General features: G+C 36.2%; 1 protein-coding gene across 2 annotated transcripts in view; it reads left to right on the top strand.

Moving 5' to 3' along the window:
* Positions 1–19264, top strand: part of DLC1 (DLC1 Rho GTPase activating protein) — a 203789-nt gene that overhangs the window by 74803 nt on the left and 109722 nt on the right. The gene's annotated exons all lie outside the window — the stretch shown is intronic.

Below are 19264 nucleotides of genomic sequence, written 5' to 3'. Positions count from 1 at the left end.
TGCTACTTTAGCTATTAAAGTTCAGAAAAATTCCCAAACTGTGACCCTTATTTAATAAGATTTTTCTTTATAGATTTCACAGGCAGCATTATTCGGTGTTTCTTTTTCTGAGGCAGTTCATATTTGGTCACATCTTCTAAATTATGTCAAAATATGCAAACTGATTATAACTGGCCTTACCATTTGAAGCTAATTTCAAATAAAACTAAAAGATCTATGCTTACTTCTTTGGTGTGAAAATTACCTATAATGTCAGTGTTGGTAATCATATAAAATAAATGTATTTTTGACACACACTTTATAACCTGTACATATGTATATGAGTTTCTCTCTCTTTTCCTTCTTTCTGGTCAGACTTTTGTGCTATGTTTTTCTGTGGACAGTATTACATTTAATATTACAAATATTAAGTGGAACTTCATTCTGCAGGAAATCAGTTTGCTGACATTTCCATGCACATGAGCACAAGCTAGACTGAGAATGAATATGTGGTTGCCTTTTAATCAGTTTGGGCATTTCTTTAACTCTACAGCTCAGGAGTTCCTGAGGCTATGATGGGTTATTTTGCAATATTAAGCATTCATGAGGGAGATGATTATTAAAGTCAGGCCTAGTCACTTGGGTCACTTGGGTCCAGGGGCAGTAAGTGTTATTCTAGTTAAATGCAATTGGACCTTGAATCAGACGTTCAGATCCCATGCTTTGCAATGTAACTTGCTGATGTTTGATCATTGCTGCTGTCACTTCACCAGAATGACATTACCTATAGTCATGAATGACAAAGATATACGTAAGGTGTGAAAGCCTTCAAAAAAGAATATCACATATTTGCATGTCTGCTGTAAGAGAACAAAAGAAATACTAGTGTTGATATTTATTTGGAAATACCAACAATCTAAAGCTTTCTACTTTATACTCACAAGCGAACTAAAATATGTCACAAAATATTACAGAACACAAAGAAGTCATTGTTTATTTTATTACTGCAAAGCTAATAACATCATAGGCAAAGAGCTTGAATAGCATTGTATTACAATCGGATTGAAATGAACTCAAAATTTCTAGTGAAACAACTTTTCTCATTTTGAGAATTTGAACTAATATTCTCTGGTATGCCCCTCTTTTCTACTTACTACTATTTGGTTACCTCTGGGACTGGAGTAAGAAATAAAATAAAGTAGAAAGGCTTTTATTCCAGTGTTTCTGGTTTAGAAATTTTATATATAAAATAAAAAAACTGTTTTTACAAGACCTTCTATTCTGTAGACTCCAGATACTTTGATATTTTCAAATGCTTTTCCTATAGGCAACCAAACATTTAGATCCTTAAATGGACTAAGCTGCCTAAGCAGCTTAGAAGTTCACACATTACTGATTGTGTTTATAGCATTTTTTAATCCTTGAAATTAAATATTTTTTTCGATTTTATATATTTTCCAACATGCAGTAAATTTTGACATCAAATGCAAACTCCGTAAAATGAATACTTATTGAAAATAAAATAAACACTCATACCATTTTTAGATTTGGAGCAAAGCCAAACATCTGAAAACATTGCTGCTTTTGTCAATTAATAACTCAAGAGTTGCATAACAAATTTATTTTTTTAATAGTGGAAAGCGCAGTAAAACATGCAATTGCAAAGTGCCTTTGGCAAAAATCTATAAATGATCAGTATATTGAGCAGAACATTGGTCATGCCTAGACATGCGCACAATTGCTTCCACTTGTGTGAATTAGGGCATTGTAAATGATATACTGTGGCATCAGCTATTTCTGAGTAATGCATTTTTAAGAAGTCTCAATATTGTTGACATTTCTGGCAATGTTGAAAAAAATAACTCTTTCAAAACAACATTTTGAGGCAGAAGTTATGATCAAGCAGTATTCACAGTCAGAGAAAATGATGGCTCAAGCCAAGAGATGACTCAGGGCTAGTAATGTTGGCACCTACCTTAAGAATGCAAGCCAGAAACCAGATTCAAAACACTGTATTTTCAGATTCATCTGTTTTTCTTTTGAGTAAATTATGTATTTGCATACCTTTACTCACCTTGCTGACTGTAGTGATTTATATTCTCAAATTCTGCCCAAAAACTATGAAGAAATTTGAAGGATGGAGAATTTATCATACCTGTCAATAATGGAGGTGTCTGTGTCAGGGTTTGTAGTGTTGACTCCATTTATATTAAATAGTCAGCATCTGAACCTTTGGTTCACGTGGCTGTATATCAGCATCTGTTTTACTAACATGAATCACATATGAGACTTCATGAATGGTATTGGTTAACGCTCCACTAACTGTAGATTCAAGATGGCTCCTGACACAGATGCCAATATTCCGTACAATGAATCCACTGTGAGCTTCCTAATTCAAGGCTAACTCCGTTTCTGGAGCAGTATTCTCAAAACAAACGTGAAATGACTTTAAGCCAGTATTAGAATTATTGCCTAAGTCTCTTTGTGTACCTGCTTCATGCTTTCCCAATTTATCCTCAAATATTTGTACGGAATAGTGAACTCTGTGACTTAGAAACATTGCTACAACAGAGCCAGTGGGAAAGGTAGAGTAAATATCCACATCTGGTCACAGACAAGAACAGCTGGCTTCTCTTGAGGTGATGAAACTATGTGCTGTCAATAAACAGGACAGAAGGTTTAGTCTAGCCCTAAACAAATTTTAAATAAATATTAACACCATTGGTCCATAATGCTCAGCATTATAATAAATAATTTTTTTCCTGTGCATAAAACAACTGCCCTGTGGTAATTTTTTGTTGAGTATACATTTAGAATAGCTGCTGCTCTAAAAGTAAAAAAAGTTATTTAAAGTGAGAGCAATTGAACATGCTTTTGAGTTTTCATGATTCTACCAAAATATTCCCTTGTGCTTTAAAAATATATTGTGGAGAAAGTGCACAACCTCTTTGGGTAAATCTCAGTATTCTCTCTAACTAGTAGGTTAGAGAGATCTACTTCAGCACAAATAAAAGTGTCAGACCTTGATATGTAGGAGAAGAGATTTGATAGCCCATTTCGCATCTGTGTTTTGTTGATCAGCAAGCCAACAAGAGGATAAAACATGAAGCACAGTAAAAAATAGCAGCCTCAGTGGATCTCTGGCCAGCATACAGTGTTTGAAATCTCCCCAGTGTTAGTATTACAGTATGGGCCTAGCAGTGAACAAGCCTTTTTTTTTTTTGTCCTGCATCTAACCCAGATTTCTGGTAAAGACACTATTTAATAAAGTATTGTTCTTTGGTGTTAATTTTCCTGGTTGTCTTTTGATTCAGAAGGAAGGCAAATACACGGAGGATTAAAGGGACCTTAATGGCAGGGTTTTTCCTCTCACAGACTCTAATTGTCCGTGTCAGGCAGCAGAGGACACTTGGTGCTCAGCTCCCATGGTGAGATGAGCAGCAGAACAGGAGGTGATGGAGTGATGACAAGGTGGGTCGGGCTGTCTGTGAGAACTCACAGCAGGAGGACCTGGAAAATCCAGTAGCGACAGGTTCACTATCACGTAACAAGGCACATAAAAAACCAGCTGCTTGGCACATTAGGTGGAGGTCTTTTTATTTAATCTAATTTAACTGCAGCTCTAATCAAAAGGGAAAAACAATAAAATCTTCACTAGATTTTACAAACATATTCTAGATCCAGAGAAATCAATTCTTTCTGTGAGCAGTGTTCACTAGATGCTGTTTTCATAAAGTCATTAAGGGCTCATCCATATATAAGTTGCTTTGAACCCATAGCAAACATTAAAAAATTCAGTTTGACTGGCTACAGGATATCAGTTTCTGCATAACCTGGAGAAAAATACAAGGTAATTGGCACAGTTACTAGCTTTTTGGCTGCCTTACTTACTTACTCTTGCCAGTATTGTAGAATAAACCAGGCAAAATGAATTACTAATTGTTCCATTTAGCAAGTGTTTTATCTGGTTTTATTAGAATAGTCTTACTAGAGTTTTTGTGAGACCTTAGTATGAAGTACCAGTTTCTAGTTAGATAATCCTTCTTTTATTGTCAATATTGCAACAGTTATAAAATTTGGTGTTTGCTTTCTAAATAACAATGTCAGGTGAGCACTCACACTTCAATCTGTCATACTGGAAAACAGTTATAGAAGCTCTGCCAGAAAATGCATGGATGGCTGCCAAACACTAATAGATGCTAATAGATATATTTTTATTCTCCTGCTATTTATTTCATTACTAGAAAATATGATGATGCCAATAGATACCAAAAGCTGACCTTTCCTTATAAGATTCCTAATCATTTTTAGTTGTTTTCTTTATTTTTTTTCTAAATGCAGTAAAATAGCTGATGTCAGGATTTTTGGTATTTGATTTTTAGTGGCTTATTAACCACACACTTGTGTAGTTGTTCTTCTGAATAAATTACTTCATTTTTAAAAGTCACATCATATTCACTGTATGCACATGGACATAAACATATAAACTTTAAAATCCACATAGCACTGTGTGAAGCCAAAGGTGCTGTTGCCACTTTCTTTGAGTTTTGGAGGAAACAGTAGGCCCTACGGCAGCAGCTTTCCTATGAAAATCCTCTTTAAACCATGCTAAATGCACTAGAAGCAGGATGATGCCTAAAACTCTTCATGGTCACCTCTAGTATATTACTTTTGTTAGTCTTAAAGAGTGAAGGGTAGGGTCAGGTAGTGTGAACGTGCTCTGAGGAAAGCCAGTGGTAAGAAGGCTGTGTACCCTTGGAGAAGGACACAAAAGTTCAGGTACCAGCCTGGACAGAAAAACAGGTGTTTTGTGGAAGGCTAAAACAACTTCCATTAAAAAAATAATAATGATTAAGTACATCTGCAGTATCTGGGAACTAGCAGAACCTGTTTTGCATCAAATTCCTTAACCAGCTTCTGCTTTCTTTCTCCACCTGATTTGTGGAGAAAGTATGGGTCATCAGTATGGACCTGCTTTTACATTTTTTAGAAGAGCTTCTTGAATCAAAATATGCCATTGTTACTTCAAAGGCATTTAATTTTCTTCATATCTTTAATATAATCTCATTTATTTGCATCTTTAAAAGCTTAGATAAAGAAGCTTAACTGAATTATTTCAGACTAATAACAAGGATAGGCCATTATTTTTACATTGTATTATACATACATATACTTTATCATACACATTAGGGTTTTTTTAACTATAATATCTTTCTAGACTCTTTGATGATTTTGTTAATTTTGGAAACAACTTTAAATATTTCTTTGACAAACGTTCAGATGTAATTTTTCATTTTAGAGGAGACAAGCTGTGCCTAAGTGCCTTATATTCCTGTGATGAGCAATCAAGTTTTGATTTTCTGATGGTTTAATGTCTTTTCTTAAGTAATAAAATTACCTTATTCAAATCAAGCTATTTCCCTGATAGGAATAAAACTTTATATAATACCAGCTGAGTGATTGCTGCTGCCAGCTATCATGCTAAGTCTTTCAATCCAATGTCTTTTTAAGGCCTGTACTTTCCTATTTAAGGCAAGTTGTTTTTATCATAGAAATTAAGTGATTATACAAAACCCCAAGCATTAACATTGAATTATTTTAAAGATATTTGACATTAATAATATTTCTTCACAGATTGATAAATGTAAGAACATGTAACAGACTTCATGACCTATTAGTGACGTAGAGTTAAACAAAGAATAACTCTCTTCAAGGAGACCTTTGGAGATTCTTTCTCCAACCTTCTGTTCAAGCAGGCCAGCCCTGAGTTCAGACAAGGTTGCTCAAGTCTTTTTCCAGTCCAGTCTTGAAAACTTCCAGGAACAGAGCCTGTGCAATCTCTGTAGTTAAGTGTTCTGCTGCAGTACTGTCTCCATGGAGGAGACACTTTTCCGGATGTCCAGCTTGGTCCTTCCTGGTTTCAGCTTATGCCTCTTGTCTCTTCTCTTTTCATCCTCACATGCACAATATAAAGAGCCCAGCTCCATCAGCTTGTTTCCCTACTGTGAAGTCCTGGGGAGCTGCTGGTAGGACCCCAAAAGCCATCTTTGCAGGCTGAACAAGTCCTGCAGCCTCAGCTCACAGGCCAAGTGATCCAGACCCTGACCCGCTTGGTGGCCATCCCCTGCACTTTTTCCCTTTTATCAATGTCTTTTGTGTGTTGGGAGAATCCTGAAACTGGACTCACTGTTGCAGATGTGGTCTCACAAGCACTGCACAGAGAGGGATAATCCCTTCCCTCTATCTACAGGCCTTGCTTTTATTGATACATCCCAGGCTGCTGCCAGCTCAGTTTCCTGCCAGGGCACGCTGCTGGCTCATGCGCAGCTCACTGTCTGCCAGCACCCCAGGGCCTTTTCCATAGAGTTGCTCTCCAGCCAGTTTATTATCATTTATTTATCCACCCTTAGAGACTGTAAAATCCCAACTTATGAACAAAAACATTGTGAAAATTGTGCTCTTTGTTGTCAAAACAGAAAATACAGCAGGAGACCCAAGAATTTTTTACTTTCAGACAATTCAATTTTGTATTACATTAAAAGTAATTATAATATGTTCAGATTTTAGACCACCAAACAGACTGTAAACTGGTACTCAGTATATTCTGGCTAGTGTCATATAATTAATTTTAATCAAGTGGCTTCTCAGCATAAAGTTAAGTATCAGTTACACAGTGACTCAGTAGCATTCATATTACCCAGGCCACACGGTGGTCCCCTTTTGAACTGGACATCAGAAACATTCTAAAAGAGGTAGTCCCTGAGAAAAATTGCTTTTAAATCAAAGCAAACATGATCAAGTTGTTCTTCCTCTCCTTTTTTGGCTATAATAAGAGTAACAGAGAATGGTGATAACCAATTAATCAAGTTATTTCTAGGCTAATTTTGTTCAGGTTGAGTTCATGGCAAAGACATGTGCTGATTCAAATGAAATAGAAATTAGCTCACTTGGTCCTAATTGATACTGACATGCAGTCATCAGGTTGTGGTTTCCAAAGCAGTGATGATTTGGAAATTAGGTGGTGGTCTTTCTTTTTCAGTGTCCAGAATAGAGGCAGCATCTGCAAAGCTGAGGTGCCTGCAGCCAAATTTTAAAATTAACTTTTGACTACATTTTAATAGTTATTTAGGTACCTGAAGATGAAAAACAAGCTCTCTGTGACACCTGCTAATTGTGCACCAAAGCCCAGCCAAGTTTACTTCTGGGCGGTAAATCTGCACATGGCACAAAATCATGATGATTTTTTTCTGAAAAAATTAAGATGCCCTTCTTTACTTCTTTGGGTTCCTAGACAACATTCGAAACATCTGTACTACATTATGGTCCTGTGTTCATATTTGAAAATAGGACTTGAACTACTAAGTGGTTTCAGAGTTGTTGAAGATGAACCAAGAAGAGCCTGAACAATTTTAAACCAAATTTAATATGAAGAGCTTAGAGTACTTAAAAAAGTGTGAAGATAACTTCTCTTTTTTCATCTGTTAAAACAGAAACCCTTGTGTGGTTTTGGAAAATTATTTCAGTCCCAAATCACTGGAACATGTTTTTTGTTGCTTATGCACTTGAGGTACTCGCATGCTCACTTTACTAGAGTAAAAAGTTGCTATTCAAAAATTCTTAGGGAAAAGAGAGAGGTCTTTTATGTTTGATGAGAAGACATGATTGTTTACATTTTTCTAAGGCCATGCTGAAAACTCAGGTGAGAGACACCCAAAAGCCCACTTTGGATTAGGCACACCTGGAGGCAAAATGTCCTCCTGATACGGAACCATCCTTGGCAGGACAGTGATAGGGCTGGATGTAACTGCAGTGTCACAGGTTGCTCAGAATGGTTTTTTTTTTCCTAGTGGGAAATTTTGACCTGTGCTCTGAATGTCTCCTGCTATAGCAAGTGATGTTTGAGAGAATTGTGGCTTCTGCCACAAATAAATAGTGTGTTCAGCCTGAGCAACTAGAGCTTTTATTGTCTATAATCTGAAAGATACCAACTACACTGACAAAAAGTGTTTTTCATTATCTTGAAGATTTTAAATAGCTTGTGGTATCCAGTCATCAAGTTAAACCATTTTCTCATATCTTCTCTGCAAATACTCTTGTAAAATTAAATTGCTTTTGCACATATCAGGAAATGGCAATCAAATCAAATGCTGATTCTCTATAATGTGGTAGATGCAAATGGTCTTTAAAATGCACCAGTGTGCAATTCTTATATGCAAAGTCAGTCACATGCCTCTGTCAATCTACCTCTGTGTTAATTTTGACTATTATTGAATTTCTCCTTCATAACATTTTAGGAAAGAATTGGATAACTACTTGAAATGGTTTCTTAGTTGCATTTATTTGTAATATGAGTATTACAAATAAAGAAATCACTGAAAAAAAAGTTTATTGATGGACAAAACTGCCAAATGATCTCTAAACTATAAATCTGCAAAGAGTTATTCCTGCAGGTAATAATTCTAGTAACATGAATTTGGACACAGCTTGGAAATAGAAATTTGCTAAATCCCAGTCTAAAATGATTTCTCTGAAATTTCCTCTGTGAATATTCTCTTAATTCAATTGGTAGCTCATTAATTTAAATCCAAGTCTATTCTGGATTGAATTGCACCTGCTGCTGTACTTTGGCCTAAAAGAAGAGGAAATATTTGGTAACCAATTCCAGAGGGTTAGCCAGGTATATCATGTCTCAGTAACTGCCTATGAGCAGAATTGAAAGGCAAAGAAGAACCATGGATTTTAATACATGTCAAAATACAGGCTTGAAATTAGAGAAGAGCATTTGAAAGATCTGTTAAAACGCAAGGAAAAGAATTAAATAAACCACAACATCCTCTAGGCAGGTGTCTAATTTACAATGTCATCCCAGAATGTGTTTTCACATTGCAAGGAAGAAAAAGAAAGACTGAGACTTTTGTCAAGAATTTATCTATCAGTTGATTGACACAGAATACTGTTTACAGAACAACCCATCCATACACTAGAAAGATTTTTTCTTATGTAGTTACCATGGGAGTCTCTCGAAACAGGGATGAAACTCCAGAATGCTCAGAGAATGCCAAGGCTTTGGTTTCGTGGAATAGCTCACACTAACTCTGTGAGTGGAATAACATTTTTTGTGTGCAAGGCTCTGCTGCACATTTGTAACTGATATACAAAACTTTAGCATGTGTATCAAATTAATCAATTTTATCAGGTATAAATTCATGATTGTCAGTGAATTTGTGACTGGAAAATGAAAACTATATAGTTGTCCTAAAATTTCTTTCCTCCTTTTAGAAGAAGATCTCAGATTTTTATACAGATTGCCCTTGGGAATTAAGTCTAGCCCTGTATTTTGAACCATGGATCCAGCCTGGAATTTCTAGGAAAAATGTCTTTTAGCAGCCATTCAATGAGCTGTTGCAGGATCAGACAATAACAATGGATGATGGAGAAGACACTGTCTCTGGCAAACTAGTTAGAGCAGGATTTTCTTCTCCTAGCTTGTAAGTGGTACTGGCTTTTTCAGTCACAGATTGAATACCTGCCATTTCTTTCAACAGCCAAAGTTTTTGCACCTCATCTTTTTTTTGTCCCACAGGACAATAGCTTTCCATGTTTGATCACTCTTTGTTGATAAACATTTGATTTTTATGTGCAATTGCTTGTCTCCTCTTGTAAAAGAATGAGAGGACATCAAATAGAGGTGGCAGATTCAAAGCAAACAGGGGAAGCAATCTAGAACTGAGCTATGGAGCTCCTCACCTCAGTAGATTGCTGATGCTAAAGTTGTACATAGCTTTAGAAGTCTAGACAAACTAGTAACAGAGAAATTGATTAGTATAACAATTTCATCGGTAAAATTTGAAACAGTTCTTACCAATGCCTTTTGTAGGACTTACACAAATCGTAACCCTCTATATACCAAGTCAAAACTTGCCTAGAATTCCAAATTAGTAATGCAATACATCATCTAAATATTGAGTTCAATTTTAATGGGTCAAAAACAGTATTTTGTAGCAAAAATATACTGAATATTCAGTCCTAATGTGTACACTGAATATACTTTTGTTGCATGGGTGTTTCTTTTGTTTTCCCCCAGGAAACAGTACCAACTACTCATCATTAAATTAAGAATCCTGTGTAACTTATACAGCAACTGCAAAAGACATCTGCATGTTAGGAAACATTCTATCAAAAGTTAGAGGGATCTTAAAATTTGCAGAAAACCAATCAATGATCAGAATAAAGCAAGTCAATGCAATTCTTCAGCTTAATAAATAACAAAGAGAAAAAATATGAGTGTATGACATAAGAATATAAAAACACAAACATAACCAAAGAACGTATAAAAAACTGTAAAAATATATATATATTTTACAGTTGTAATCAAAACTTGGCATAATTTTGTCTTTAATGAGGAAATGGACATTGGAAAACTAACCAAAAAAGTTTCCAATCTACGAAGTTGCTACATCTATTAACTTTTGCAATATGTTTCAAAGGCATTTCCGGAGAGGCAATGTATGCCACATTAGACAAACTAAGAGGAATAAGAAACAGACGTCTTTTCATAAAGCAAATCTAGATAAAAATCTTCAGCAAAATAAATTGCATTTATTTATATTAAAAGACTAAGAGATAAGAAATGAGCCACGCTTTTTTTTCCTCAAAATAATCATTATAGCTTAAGTAGGTTAAGCTAACTGTACTGATCCATAGAAAAAAATTCCACATCTGGAAAATCTTTGCTGCATCTGTGTTGGGGTTTCATGCTTTTTGGTGCTTTGTTCACCAGTTCCCATGACTCTAACTTAAATCTCTCTCTTATTTTCTTAAGTGCATTCTAATACACCTAAAGATACAGTGATCATTTCATTTCCTGATATACGTTATTTATGCTTCCTTACCTGTTTTCCTTAAGCAAAGCAAAGTAAGTCCTCAAAAATAAAGCAACTTAAAAAAAAAAAAGGACAGTGTGTCTTTGTAGCATGCTGCAGTATGGACAATTACTTTAGTAGGTTGAAGTGAAATCAAGAATTGTAATTGTCAAAGATAACAGAGAAGTAAATGTGTTTTTATGGTAGACTTCTAGCTGTTTTTAGCAAATAGAAGCAAGTTTAAACTCATTCCAGCACCAAAATCCCCCATTTGCCATGAACAATTCACAAGCAGCACTGCTTACAATCTGAATTAATTATTGGCCCACAGTGCAGACAACCAGAAAATAATTGGCTCCTATATTCCCTTCTGGTTGTTTCCTATATAGTGCTGCACAACTGCTTACAAGTGCTCTTTGCCTCTCTATTTAGAAATCCAGGAGATAAATTTAGAAATATAATGATGACAGAAACAAAGTGGCACAACCAAAGTGCTTCCAAAACTGGGATTATTCTCTCTTGAAGGAGCTGTGGGCTGAGTCACAATGGTTTGTTTCATATGTATTGTCAGAAGAAAGTATGGGCTTAATAAAAAGAAATTCAGAGTGCACACATCCAGCGGTCAGTTGCCAAGGTTTAAAGGGCACCTGTTTCAAGAACACAGTCACACAGCAGCATCTGAAAAAGTAAATTAAACAAGACAAGGACTTGAGTACTGGCATAGAGTTATCCCAGTTCTTTAGTTATATTGCTTCCTGCTCTAGTTTTGGTCCATGTCATCTGGTAGTTTTCTAGAAAAACCCATGCGGCTTGGAAGACAAGAAGTGCCAGGAAGTGTTTGAAAGCAGCAGTGGTAGGAGATTCACACTTACGGTCATTGAGTGGTCTTGATCAAAAAGGTCAAACTGATTAATTCATTCTGATATCCTTTGTCTACCACAGACTTCTCCAGGCTTAGACCTTGCTTAGAGGATTCAAATAGGAATTTATGAGCAAATCATCCTCTCGGTGGAAAGATCTTTATCCTGTTGCTTCCCAGATAACGCTTGGGTAGGGCAATACCTCTTGTATTGCCCTTCATGGAAAAGACACCTCAGTGAGATTCTTGAATGAGAATTTGAACCTCTGCTTTCACCTACCTCGTCTCTCCACATTCCCTCCTTCAGACAAACTGTCTTCAAGGTTTTTATATTTGAACTTTTACTGCAAAGGGGATTTTGGAAATTATTTTTTTCATTTACAGACAAGTAGATCTGATGACTGCACTTTTGCCTTTTAATTGTTTACCTATCATGCAACAGTTCTAGTTCAGGAGGGGAAAAAAAAGAAACAACAGTGAGCCAGAAAATTACCTATACTTCTGCTCTGTTACAAGTGCCTGGAAAGTGGGGCACAACTGGCTTTCAGCTGCTTCCCTGAATGTCAGGGCAAGATAATCCCTGGCATAACTGTAGAGAAAGGTGGGATTGACAGTGCACTGGCAGGCATTTGCAACTGTCCCAGTTTATGGCCCCTGTAGAGCAGCTTTTAATATGAGAGATTGCTGCTCCAACACTCCCCCTCCTCTGAGACAAACCTGTGGAATGGGCAGAACCGTGCTGAGCCATGCTTAGCACTTCCTACTCATCTATCACTCCCAGACCATGGTGAGTTATTAGTAGGGGTAAGTGGAAGTTGCTGTACCCACAATTATAGCCTGCATGCAAATTGTTATCTGCATGAATGCTCACTCTATCAGCAACCTAACAACAAATTGATGAAACCTGAGAAAGCCTTACATGTGTGTGACAGAGAATAAAGGAGCTCAGGGACAAGGCTCCACATTAATTTGGTAGAAAACCAGCCCCCTTTTAACATCCCAACCCTATGAACACTGAGTAAGCATTGCCTTACCAATGTCCCCACACAGCAGGAGTCAAGATGGAATTTGCTTTTATTCCTAATGGACCTTTGAACAGCAGATCTCACTGATAAGAAGCAGCAGATTTCACTGATTCAGTCAAGTGACTGACAAGTGAACTCAAAAGCATATTACTTTCCTGAGCCTGCAGCAATTAGACACTCACCCATTCATAGAACAGTCCTTAAAGAAACAAGAAAGGTATGCTGTGTTCTCCAGTTTATGCTATAAATAGTAAAACTTTTGGAGCAAGTTTACTCGATCAAGAAAAAGCTAATTCATATTCCCAGACATTAAAAATATCCCTATGTTAACCTAGAGAACATATGTCAGCTGACCCTATATATCTGTAATTGAGGGATAAAATAATTTCAGAAGAGCTCTTACCACCAAAATGAAATTTAAAAGCTGCCAAAAGTTAAATCAAGGTTTATTCCTGAAGAGCATCCAAATAAATTATGGTAAGAAAATCAAAGAGGCATATTTCTGCTCTTCAGTGATGTTAGAAAATATGTATACCATTAAGAATAAACTATCATCTTTCCTGTAATATCTGATTATCCTCAACTGGTTTTGAAAGTGCAATACAATATTTTTTCTTTCCTACTTTGCCTGGTCTGGACCTATTGAGAGAAACACTGTGCCTAACTTGCAGTCCAAAATCAGTAAATCCCTTCACATCTAACCCTGAAAGGATACACACTTCTCTGTAGCTTAGGCTGCAGCGCTTCATGTTGAGAGCAGTATTAATTCATGAAGGAATGTGCTAAACCTTGTAGGTCACTGATTCATTTTTATTGAAACTTGGTTACATTTCCTATGCACCCTTCTAATTTTTCTGGACATTTTGGGATGTTTTAGATTTAATACCCAAATGACTTTCATAAAAAATAGGGACTTCCTTCCCACTTTCAACAACCAGGGTTGAGCTGGACTCCAGCCCACTGGCCCTTCAGCTCTATGCTCCTCTCCAAGCCATTCTGTCTTCACTGCCTTACCCTAAACATCTCCTGATGGGTTTTCCCAAGGAAGGTCTGGGTTGTTTCAGGCCTTCGGTTCCAGAGCTGACCCCAACTAGCTTGCCAGACCTCTGATTGTGAACTCATGTCTTCATTATAAGAACGACATGTCAGGTAATTTTTTAATAATATTCTTTTTAGCTAGCTTACACAGAAACAAAAATAACAAAAACAGCATTTATTTTCTTGAATCATTTTCCTTACTTTTATGATATATACTTCTGGCTTAAGTCCAGTCATCTTGAATAGCTTAGGATCTTACTGTAAGTCATGTTGGGAGTCTTTCCAGTTCATTTTTCAGAGCATTTTCATATTCACTGCTGCAATCACCAGAAAGCAATGATTCAATCTATGATAAACTGTCAAGCTAAGTTTGTCTCTACCATCTTCTGCTAAAGTCTTCTTGACACCTATTCAACAGTTCATTTCATTCATAGTTTCTCTTTGATAAATTTCCTCCCTTCAAGCCTTTTCCTCACAACTAGGAAAGAAATCTAGTTCCCCTGGGGCTATTTGTCATAAACTCTCTACCCAGCAAGAGCTGACCAGAAAGCATACTTAGAGTCTGAACCAGAGCCTGGAATGAAACTTCTTCATTCAGTAGCACCTACAAAGGCTCACAAGCCCACTCCTCTGTTAGCATATATATCAGCCAATAGTGTCTACTGATTCTCATAAAGTGTATGTCCTGTATCCCTTGTTTACCTTTCCTGTATGCATTTTTTCATGGTTAAGAGTTCATTCAGCATGTAACCAGGTGAGCACACTTAATTATCTTAGATTTCATATGGAATAGCTTACAAATTAGAGAACATGCAGATCTTCAAGGGGAGTTTAATACTTTTCACCACATTCTTACTGTGTCTGTACTTCATTTTTCATCTCTTGGTGTTCCAGCAATCACCTGTTGTATGTTCAGTCACCTCTAGGAAGTCTACCTACCTGAAATGTTGAGAAAGTCATGTGAATCCCTAAAAGTTGTACTAATTGTTTAGCTATGTATCTCAATGGGGATTTGTGTTCAAATGCATCTTGCCAATTTTTAAATGGAATTTATAGTCTGGCTTACAGTTCAAGAAATAATTCCTGGGTTTCATTATGCATGAATCCACTATGTTTGAAAAAATATATATCCCTCTTCATGTATTCAGTGGGCCAGACTGTGATTCATCTTAGCACAAATAGATTGAAAGTTGTAACTGCCTGAAAGAGAGCTTTGTTTTGCAGGTGAGTCACAGTGTTGCATCCCCAACTTTATTTCACTGCCTTCTAAGTTCAGGAATTCAACCATTTGCTGTAAACTGGATCATTGAAATTATTCATATTAGGTCTATTTTTTACCCTATGTTGTTTTAATGAGCTTTCAGCGAGCTGTGCAAACAGCTGTCCCAGTACCAAATGAGAGGACAGTTTGCTCCTCAAGTAAGGGACACAGGCAAAAAGACTTTGAAGAAAGAAATATTTCCTGTAGCAGCCTTCTGCTGCTAGTGTCTTGGGAAATAAATGCCTTAAGGAGGCTGCACAAGACTTAGAGAGGCATAGAGAATTTGGCATAGAAAATGTATTTAAATACTAAATTATGCATTTCTAACTGACCAAGAATTAGGACTGTGCAGCTACACAGCCATTCAGATGATACTACAACAGTCTCTGTTATTTAATAGAAACTATGGAGTCCCTTCAGAAATTTGAGACTGTTACAGACTGTCTTCTGCAGACTAAACATCTCCCCTTCGGCCCTTGTGTTTGGTGTGCTGGCGTACGCGATCTGCACAGACATCCTCACCTGGACTCTTGGTGCATGTGACTTGCCACTGTTCTACTGCCTTTTGTGACCCTCCAACCTGTAGAGTGTCCACTGCATTTGTCCCCTAATCTATTCCAGCTGAATTGATTTTTCTGTCAATCCTTTAGCATTTCCAAAATTATGTCACACATTCACAATCAAACCATGTCTTTACATAGACTGCTGATATATTACCATGCTCTAGTCCTTCCTCTTCTTGCTAAGGGCTACTGTTCCTAACAGAGGTCCCCACCATTAACATCTTTTATTTCCTGCAGGCGTACAAAGAATGTGTAACCTTGGTGCAGAGGGTGCTCTGCTAGGAACGGTAAAAACCATGTGTGTTTACAGTAACACTAGACACTCTTTCAGAATAAGTCAGCATTTTTTGCCCAACAGGAATCGAGCACATTGGTTCTCAGGCAAGGAGGAGCAGAGTGGACCCAAGGTCAGCATGTGCTTGCTGTTAATGCACAGCTCAGTTCTTTGTTTCAAGATTCAGCCCCACACTTACCCAGCCTTTTTTGAGCTTCCTTCTTGGTAGATGTTAGGAGTTAACAGCTGGCCTCCCCTTATTTTTCTGAGAGCTCCTTTCATGGGGTTGTCATTGATAAAATAAATATAGTAATTGCAACGGTTTGCATGACCTTTTCTGAGTTCCATGGGTTCATTCGTGTCTTTACAAACCATGCACAACAATGTGAAAAAGTCCATTTTTCCATAAAAGGGTATGGAAACATCTAACCCTCAATAGATTATGAAGTTTTGCAACTAGCATGAAGTTATATCTGACAAGTGAGCAAGGCATTTATGGAAAAAATTATGATATTTTAAACAATTGATACAATTTAGACTTCCTTGGTAAAATAGAAAATATTTCATTTGAATATATTTACATTTACTTTGTATTGCCTCTTACAGAGGAAAAAACGTACCTACGGAGGATCAAAATATGCAGTGGATTTTGGTGATCTATACATGTTTAATACTTCATGGGTAGCTATGACACCGATACACTGACTTTGTTTTGATTGATGATCAGTAGTACTTTACTGGAAACATTGTACGAAGTGCATGGGCACAGATGGGTAAGGTACAGACGAAGGTCTTCAGTTGAAATTAGAGTGAAAGCACTTTTTCTGCAGTCTTCTCATCTCCAAAGCATGGTAAGCTTTAAAAATGGCATCATTCCTCCAGATGAACACTAATAAAAGGTGTTTAAATTTTGAAGGCCAAAATCCAAAATCTAACGTATCTTTGATCTAAAATAATTTTCAGTATCTGTCAAGGATGAATTTGGGAGCTTTTTTGAAAGTGTATTTAAAATGATACATTATTATTAATCCTATCTGCTAGAATTTATTTTTTAGTCATTTGATTGTCCAGATGCTGAAATCTTACAGTTCTTTCATAGAGGAGGAGCTTTTCAGCATCAAATAACTAGGTTAATTAGGTTGAAATGAGGTTAATTAGTAACTAAATCTAATCCTATTAATTGAAATTCAGAGCTGTCATGACTTGATAGGGACAGAGCTTTTCAAAGTTTGTTTAATATTGAAGGACTTACATTAAAAACTGGGTTTTAGTTGCCACTTAGGTTTTTCTTATGCATTTTTATATACACTTTAGATTTAAGTCTTGACCTTTTGAAATCTACTTCTGTTCTATTCCTGACTTTTATAGGCAGTTATCCGAGCTCAAATTTGCTATCAGTACACTGACAGCCTCACTTCAAATTTCAAACAGTCTAGAATCGATGTGTACACCCAGAGTAGAAGGGTATACTTGCTTGCTGTACAAAAGTACATTTTCTCCTATAACTTATTGTGGAAGTTTTCATTGAATGTAAAGAAATATTTAACGCCCCCATACATAATCTTTTCCAGTACTTGACTAAAGGGTAGTAGGTTTGGATTGAAAAAATTTAGCAACATCTAAGCTTTGACATCTAAACCTGCTATACTTTCATTGCATCTTCTAAAGAATTTTAATGTTTCTCCTTATTTTGGTTCCTTATGCATAAAGTGTTATAGAACACCAATGACATTAAAAAAAAAAGATCTCCTGGATATATTTCAAATGTCTCCTAAAGGCACACTAATTCTGCATGCCTTCAGAAAGTTGCCAGTATCAGCAAACAGGGATGAGCTGGTTTAAACCATGAAAAAAGCATCCAATGATGTTTCAATTAAACTTTCAGTTATCAGTGAAGTTTTGATATGACAAATTTTATGTCTGAATAGCAGGTCCTTTTTTACAGGTTATCAAGGAACTACGAAACTTTCTGAGCAAAGCAAACCTACTTTCAGGAGAGGTTCTTTCTAAAAAAGTTGTGTACTGTGGTACAGATATATTCTTCCTCTAAGATTATATTCTTCTCATTTGTCATATTAAATATTAATTTTTCAATTTTGATCTTGCTAACTCCTGTGTTTAAATGTATACTACATCAAGGACTTGCAGCACAGCTGATGTACGGATCATTCTGTTTTACATTTGCACAGGTTTTTTTCCTTGATTTTGTAGAGACGTACTTCATTTTGTCCTTACATAAGATCCACAGATTAATTAGCCTTAGTTTGGAGGAAAAACATACACAAACACAATACTCTCCCCAATACCAAGTCAGTATTTTGAAACCTTTTACCACCTTAAAACATTTCCACACTTTCCTTGACGTTCTCATACTTTAAATACTTATTGGCTCTTATCATGACTCTTCCCTTGCACTATTAGCTATCAGAAGAGAAGAAGAGGGTTTCATCTTTTCTTTTAAATCAAACTTTAATCAAACTTAATAATTTTTGTTGCGTTATCTGAATTCCTTCAAAACTTGTTGACGTCTTCATGGTACTGGAGAGTAAAACTACATGCTGCATTTGAGAAGCAATTCATTTGTGCCAAACAGAGAGTGTCTGGTTGTTCTTTATGGAAACGTTGAGAAAGTAAATAATAATTATTTTTTATAATATAGATGGACCAAGAAAATATTATGATGAAAATTTCAGAGCAATAAAGAAGAAAGTACATATATTTTACCATGCTTCTCAATCAAACATTTGACATTACCCTTTCACCTTTACTGCAGTACCTTATTTTTAATAAATACATCTTTAAAATATTAGTTTAACCTATCAGTCTCAGGTGTAAGCTTTGTTTTCTTGTTTGTTTTCTTCTTCAACTTCTTTGGGAGTGTTTTATTCCCTTCTTACAAATATCACATTTTTCCAAGGAATTTCTACCTCATCTACTCATAAATATGAAATAACTTCTCTTATATTTCACCAGCTCTTTAATTGCTTCCCTCCCCCCTTCTGCTATGAAGCACTTAAAGAAACACTTGTACTTACTTGATTCTAGTGTACATCAGGGTTTGTAAGTAGTTTTTCCATGTATGTGTTGCAGCTGCTATTTTAGATGTTCACATTTTTTCAAGGCCTAATTTGGATTATTTCAGAGCCATTAATATCTTGCATTGTGCCCAAGGACAAGACTCATATTTCTTATTTTATTTAAGAACTGCATAAATTCACTATTGTAATGATGTCTCTGAAAAATTTAAGTCTACAGAAGGTAAATAGAATTTTAGGTTCTCCTATGTAACCCAACTCATCATCTAGATATCTTTTTAACAACAAATGATGACAGTATGTTCAGACTGAAGAAAAGCAGAGCAGATAATTTTAATTACAGACCCCATTCATACGTAGATGCCACC

Source organism: Corvus hawaiiensis, chromosome 5 (assembly GCF_020740725.1).
Source record: "Corvus hawaiiensis isolate bCorHaw1 chromosome 5, bCorHaw1.pri.cur, whole genome shotgun sequence".
NCBI classification, from domain to species: Eukaryota; Metazoa; Chordata; class Aves; order Passeriformes; family Corvidae; genus Corvus; species Corvus hawaiiensis.
The sequence above is the reverse complement of the archived record's forward strand: the minus strand, read 5'-3'. Positions and strand labels throughout refer to the sequence as shown.